The sequence below is a fragment of the Hibiscus syriacus genome, unplaced genomic scaffold (genome assembly GCF_006381635.1).
Source record: "Hibiscus syriacus cultivar Baekdansim isolate YM2019G1 unplaced genomic scaffold, ASM638163v2 tig00001818_pilon, whole genome shotgun sequence".
In the NCBI taxonomy this organism is placed as follows: domain Eukaryota; kingdom Viridiplantae; phylum Streptophyta; class Magnoliopsida; order Malvales; family Malvaceae; genus Hibiscus; species Hibiscus syriacus.
In genome coordinates this window covers 1,371,847-1,379,577 of record NW_024061892.1, presented here as the reverse complement: position 1 = coordinate 1,379,577, position 7,731 = coordinate 1,371,847, and the positions used below count along the sequence as shown (strand labels likewise).

At 36.4% G+C, this 7,731-nt stretch overlaps 1 pseudogene; it reads right to left on the bottom strand.

The window, feature by feature from the left end:
- Positions 1–6,603: 6,603 nt before the first annotated feature.
- Positions 6,604–7,432, bottom strand: LOC120134619 (annotated as a pseudogene).
- Positions 7,433–7,731: the final 299 nt, after the last annotated feature.

The following is a 7,731-nucleotide window of genomic DNA, read 5'->3' as shown; positions in this document are numbered from 1 at the left end:
CATTTCTCAATCGTTTTACTTGTCGGGGTTCCTTTTGATGTACCCTCGGACGCACAAATTTTTTTTCCTCCTGAGTGATTCTTGGGAAAATCTCACTTCTTTGTGATTTATCAACTTTTCCTTTCCTGGTTGGAAATTGGGCCCAAATTTATATCCAAAACGATTTTCCTTGGTGATAATAGTTTTGGTTGGATCTCGAAAATATATTGCAGCTATGACTGTCGTATATTCGTCATGCCCTCTAAACTGCCTAAAACCCCTTTTGCCTTCAGGAAATCTGATATAGGTGTTTGAGGTGTCTTCAAAGCTGCGTATGTCCCACTAATTCTTAAATCCACGGGCCAGTCTCGGACTACATTCATGGAAGCTTTTTTGCTTGGATTTCCTTTCCTATCCTCTTACGCCTTATGATTTTCGTAGAAATCCTCTATTGAAGCAATTTGAGGTGTCTTTCTGGCTGCATCTGCTCCATCCATTCTCAAACCCATGGGCCAGTCTCGGATTACATTCATGGAGGCCCTTATGCTTGGATTTATTTTTTCAGCCTTTTGCGCCTTACGTTCTTCACAAGAATTCTCTGTTGAAGCAACGACTTCCAAGTTTTGGACCTTGATCCCTTTATCTTCTACCTTGCACCCCTGAATTGCTTATTCTATAGGATCCTCAAGGTTGCTAGGAACCTTAACTGAACAATCTGGGGTTCCATCCTGATTTATCCAAGGAATCTCCATATAGGTCCACTTCTCATTCGAGGGCCACTGTGGCTGGACAATCCTAGTGTAACCAATCCGGTTGTGAGCATTTTTTAGTGTAGTTTTTCAAGTAAAAAAAAGGAAGGGAGCGAGCTGAAAACCCTGCACTTTCTTTCTCTTCTCATCTAGTTCCCATGGCGAGGGACTACTTGACATCGGCTTTATAGATAAAGCTTGAGTGTCCTGAATGAATTATTGTAAAGGGTTATAACCTCTAATCATGAGAGGTTGATATTTCTTAGCTTTCTTGGTTAGCATTTGGTCCTCTACTATGACCCTCTTTGTTGAGTGAAACTTATATCTCACAAGGGAGAATTTATCCCTCATTAGCTCTTTCTTCCTTGTTGGCCCAGTGGAACCTTCTACAACCACATTTGATTTTTGGAGCTGACTTGAAACATCCGACTCTTTAACAAGTTTTCTTGCCACTATCATTTCAGTTTCAATACCAACATTCATATTCTCATCTAAAATAGAGTCACTAGCGGCTTCTCTCCATGGATCGCAACATTTACCATGTCCATTAACTTGGTCATTTGTTCTCTTGATTCATTCTGAAATCTTTTTGCTTGATCAATCATCTCCTGTTGGGATTTTACGAGTTGCACTTAAATTTTCTCAACCTTATCAACACGCCCTAGTATCTCATTCATCGCTTTGGGTCTTTTTATAGACATGCTTCAGGTAATCTTCAATTTGCTTTCAAAGCTTCTCTTTTAATTGCCTTTTCCTTGAGCGGTGTATCTAGTGTTTGTTCATGTTTATGAGATATCTCTTGTTAGTTAATGTGGATGTAATGAAAAAAAAAAAAAAATAATGTGAAATATGTAGGAATACATGATGCATAAGGTTTCGAGGCACTGATCCAAAAACGTGTCTATTATTATAAATAATCCTTATTGGGACAAAAATGTTCTTTCTTAAGAGACAAAGACCCCTAAGTCTTCTAGACCCCGAAAAGCTTCTGATAGATTGATTCATCTTCTGCCTTCTTCTGTCACCGGTTGAATACCCTGTCGAACCGTTCTGGCCTCTCTGAGCTATTTTTTGTAATTATCCCAAGAAGTCTCGAATGGTTGCATCTGGTTTTCACTATCTGTTGAGTCTATCCCTAACAGAAATATCATTGGAGCCCTCCATCGATAGGAACTATCTAAAGCTCATCTATTTGTTTCTTGAGTTCGTCAACAATGGCCTCCAGTTTCAACTATCGCTTTGACATCTTGTTCTTGTTGTCTTTGAAGAGACTCCCCAGGTCAGTAACCTTTTTCTTGTCTGCCCTGCAACCTTTGTCAGCTCAAAAGTTGACTTTTGGTGTGCTCGGTGTAAATCCTTGTCCATTCTGAGTCCTTTATAATGCAGCAGAGTGGCATATTCTTCGATTGCGAGTACCACGTCTTCTTGGTTGAATTGTCTTGCAGATTGTCTCCCTTAGCATAGTTAGACCTCTGCATTTATCACCTCTTGTATTACAACCCCTTTGTCCATTAATGCAAATTATTTAGGTTTAACGAACACATTTTAGTGGATCAACACCTCTTTTGAATGATGTAAATGATGAAAATAAAATGAAAGAGAACAAAAATGAAAAGAGTTAGTGAGGTAAATCAAAATAATAATGAAAATAAAAAGTCCTACACCATATGATATCTACCCCACATGCTTATTATTCCTACCCGGACATGATCTTTATCCCGCATGTTAATTTTGAACCAATCATAATCGCATAAATTTCTAGTTTACATGCTTTGAACATAAAATAAAGCAGGAAATAATCTCAAAGAAGCCTAGGGTTTGAAATGAGGTTTTGGGGTAGCCTCTAATTCATTGTATTCTCCGATTTAGGTTCTAAAGAAAGGTACTCTAGTTCTCCTTGCTGGTGCCCCTTGGGCTTGCCAGACCATTAGTCCTAAGCCCATTACAAGCTTATGTGGACTAAGTTAAACTCGAGAGATACATTCCCTTATGCCCATACGGAGAATAAATTCACACGAAGACATAAGGTATATGAATCCTAAAGGTTACTTGCTAGGCCCATATAGAGAATAAATTCTCACGAAAGCGTCGCTTTCTCCCCCACTTAAAAAAAGGTTTGGAGCTCGGGTATAGAGCCAGATGAAATTTTTTTAAAAATCTGAAATCATTGAAAAAATGTCAATACAACTATTTACTTGAAAAATAATCAAAGATAAATAATTAGAATCGAATAAATAAATTAAAATTAAAATTAAAATTTATTATTTTTGCTTAAAAAGACAACCGAAAATTAATTATGACATGACTTACTTACCTGTCCCCAGTGGAGTCGCCAAGCTGTCGCGATCGTCTTTCGGGTGGGCTCAGAATTGGGCTTCGACGTGAATGAAATGGTTAGAGTCGCCACCGATCATTTATTTTAAGAACAAAGGGTTGATCGGATACCTTGGTTTATTGATCTGCGTTTTACCAGAAATGTGTCGGGTTCGAGAGTCGGTTACAGTCAAGGAAGGATTTTCACCCTTGTATTGCCCTTTCGGTACCAATTAATTTGTCGGTTGTCTTAATCGCGAAAATTAAAATTTAGATTAAAATTTAAAAATTCAATTTGAATTTCTCACCTTTAACCATTGAAATTACTACTGAAACGTAAAAAAGAATGTTAAATTGAAAAATAAAAAATAATTAAATATTAAATAAAAAGACAAAAAAAGATTTTAAAAAAGTTTAAAAATAGATAAATAAATAAAATCATATTAATAGAAAGAATAATTAAAAAAATTAAAGGAAATAAATAAAGGTATAAAACACATGAAACTAACTAATTGAAAATTATCCTAGATTTATGGCATAATACATGCACATATATATAAGCTATAAAGTGAACATACACATGAGATGTACATATCATGTCAAACAAATAACACCAAAAAGTCAAGCAAGTTGATGCCTAAATTAAACAAATAATAAATTATAATGAGGGAAACAAAATTATGGGACAAGATGAAATTAACAGAAAATATGTTTGCTAAACATGAAAACACAAATCTAGGAAAATTAGATTAAGTCGAAACATAAACACAAATATTTAAACTAGCTTCAAATATCATAAATAAATAAATAAAAAAAGTGACTGATGCACGAAATTACACAAAACAAGGGATCTAATAAGATATTAACCCATTCACAAAATTACATATCAGTCCCTATCGAAACTACGTCGTTTTGTGGGGAGTATATAAGTCAAAACCATGGTCAAAATAACAAATTACCTCATTTGCTTCATATACATTTAAGTGAAGGAGAGAGAAAGAGAGAGAGAGAGATCTCAACCAAAGCTCAAAGGCTCCCAGAAACTGGCAAGCCTCCGCCGTGTCGATCGCCGATCAGCTGCGGCCACCGCCGTTTGCCGGCGCCAGAGGAGTGAGAAAAATAGTCTACTCGAAGCGCTTTCTTATTCTAGTTATAAATTTGAGGTTTGTTTCGCCTGAAAATATGTTATCAACGTAGATCTACGAAGAAAGTTTTGACCTTCTTTGTCTCCGGCTTTCGGTGAGATTCTTTCCTTCTTCTTTCTATTTTTTATCAAACCTGAATTTCTCTGTAATTTTTTTCGTTCGAGTACCCCTACCGAATCTCTCTATTTTTTCCTCGGATCCCTCGGTTTTCCTCCCTTTTGTTCCCAAATCTTTCCCATTTTGGTTTGTTGAGAGTTTGATTTGGTTGTTTTCTGTTTTGAGTTGGTGCCAAGAACTTCGGGTTGTTGAAAGCGGCTGGAACAGGGATTCTCCAATAGTCAAAGGCGAGACGAGAGAGTTGGGGTTTGAAACCCTAGCTGAATCGGGTTACAATTTGGGTCGGTTCGGATCTGAACCAGGTCTTGGTTGGGCTCCAAATTGAATTCAGGTATGTGCTTGTACTTGGGCTGCTGGGTTTATTTGTACTTGGGCTTTGGGCGAAAATTATTCTCTACAAGTAGTGATTGATTTAAGAAAAATACGTGTTCAAAATCTCTTTTAACCATCGCACATACACTTTAGTTTAAATTTGAGACCTCTAGAGAACACATCTTTTTCAACACTAAAATTTTAGGAAATAATGGTCATGACGTGGGTTTTAATGCATTTATAATGTCAATTGTAGTTTTAGCGAGCAACAAGTATATGGATATGATAAATCAAATGAAAACGACGACTCAGACTTCTCTTTTTTTAATAGAAGTCACTGGTACTATTAAAAAAGTGAAAATATCCAAAATTATAATAAGAATCTACAATTATCGTAAACTAAATACATAGTTTGAACTTTTCCTATAACATTGAAACTAGCTACTTTAGATCATATAAGGATCATACATGGAAAATGTTAAAAACCCAAACAAGAGACTAAAATAGATACAAATAAATATGATTGCATCGGCAAACGAACCACGAGAAGGAATTAAGCTATTGAAAGACCATCGAGAACTGCAGATCAGAGCCAACGCCGTGAGAAACTATCCACAAATGCAAAATCACGCATCCAAAGTCAATCCAAAGGTCCATAGAAGGGAAGATCAACAAGATTTTGAATAAACGTCATCTTGATCAGTCGTGGCGTCATCAAATCCAACCATGAGAAAATATAAATAAAAGAATGGAAAAAAAAAAAAAATCGAAAAACGTGCCACAAAAACATAGATAAACATGCAACACAAGCAGAAATAAACATGCAACACATGCATAGTTATTCTTATTAAAAAAATAAAATAAAAAAAGAGAATCGGCGATCGAAACCAACATCAAAGTCGATGTCACCGCCAGCTAAAGAAAATCAAAGAAGAAAAAGTTGACATCTATAAAAACGATACAAACTCAAAGAAAAAAAAGAAGACAAGGAGGGAGAGAGCGGCTAAAGAAAGGTGAGTGTCTAGGGTTTTACATAATTATATCCGATAGCTTACTTTATGTAGGGCTACCAGTATGAGATACATTTTAGATACCATATCGTACTACATTATGATGGTTGTTGATACTTGATTTTATGCCTAAGTTTTTTTCACATCTCATGTTCGAATTCTTGTATATGCAGAAAATCTTGCTGAAAAACTCGTCCACCAAAATTAGATATGCGACTCGGATTGATCCAGATTGCTTTGTGGGTTCATACTGATCATACCCTTTATGTTAGGATGAGTATAAGACCTCTACAGGAAATTGCACAAAGAGTTGGAGCTCAATTGCACAAAGAATGCTGCAATGGCAGCTTGGAAATCTCGAAACAACGCCAGTCCATGTTGATTTACTCCTTATTTGAAACCTCAAGTTGATTCTCTCTCATGTTATCAATAATTACTCGTAATAATGATTTTTGTTCGTATCTTCTATTTTTTTTGACTTATTTGTTTGTTTTTTCCTTATATAGTCTACTTTTATTATTTGATGATCAGCCTATTTTTTAGTACTGAATTTTCAACACTAGCTTTTACCATTCAAATCTGATACTGACTAATCTAGACATTAAAAAAGTAATACTTGTTAATTTTATTAAAATAAAAATGGACATTACAATAGTAACCCCCATTGAAGGAAACCCCCACAAAACTGAATCCAAAAATTGAGTACACAACAAAACTAAAGAAACCCAACCCAGACAAACCACACAGCAAGACAAATTTAAAATGTAAATAATAAAAAACTTCAAATTAAGAGAATAATACAAAACTTCAAATTAAGAGAATAATACAAAACATGCGATGATATATATAAAAATCATAATGTTTGGATCATAAAGGACTTTATTGAGGGACTTCAGATTCAAGATGAATGATTGTGATCAATATCACATAAAATCATAAAATACCTGAGACTTTGGAAACAAATAATGCAATGGAACCCTATCTTTCCCATGGGAACCAAAGGGCATTGTTGTTGATGTTAATGTTATCCCCAAATGGGAACATCATTTCATCACCCCCGAACCCCACATGACTTTTCGGATTATTATTGTTCATGAGCTCCATGATCCAATGTTGCCTCTGCATCAAATCCACATTGTTGTTCGCCTCCACTTGCACTTTCTCCGGCGTCGCTTCGGGCATTACCGTCGTCATCACCGATGGTGTTGTATCCACGGACGACCCTTGGGGATTATGAGACGCCTTACTAAGTAAATCGACCCTCTTGTTGATTCCTTGAGGTTTTGATCGATCAACCACCCGAGATCGTTCAAATCCATCATGTTTAACCCGTGGAAGCCGGCTTTTCCGATCAGGTTCTGGAACATGACATGGGTCATCTCCTTCTCCCGGTTGTCCTTGCATTGTTTCTTGAGCTGCTCACTGGCTTTGGTGATCCTTTGGCCAAGGAAAGTCTCTTGGTTCACCATCTTCTTGCTTTGTTCCATCTCGGGGATCTTCCTGAACTTGGAGAGCACTCGTTGAACTCCCATGGGGGATGGCCAAACCTCGGGTTGAGACTCATAAGGGCTGTACATAATAGCACAGGCGTCGATCCCACACAGGGTACTGAGTTCACTCACTTTCTTCATTAAACCCTTTTTTCTTTTCTTGAAGGTAGCTTTCCTTGCCGAGTCATTGTTAATATAAGCAAGCTTCACTTTCTTTCTCGTCATGGATTTGAAACCAAAGGTATTGGAATTCTTAGTCTTTTCTTTTCTTGTGTATTTCTTACCCCAAACAGCTAATTTATGCTATTTATAGACTTGAAGGGATTTGTTGTTATCATTACAAGATTGTGGAGCATTCAAATCCATTTTTTCTTGTGAACAAATGCATGAACATGAAAATCTTGTCAAATTAATATCAATAGCTCTAATTTTGGAATGTAAAAGATAACATGGGATATCAAAGCTGTATTGTGATGTAGAGAATTAAATTAGATGAGTTTGTGCACAAACCAACTTACCTATGTGGTTAAAGGAATCGTTGTTGTTCTTAGAGCTCACGAGTTCGAGTACCAACGGCTGTAGCGGGATAATTGAGCCTTCATTGTCAAATTATTGA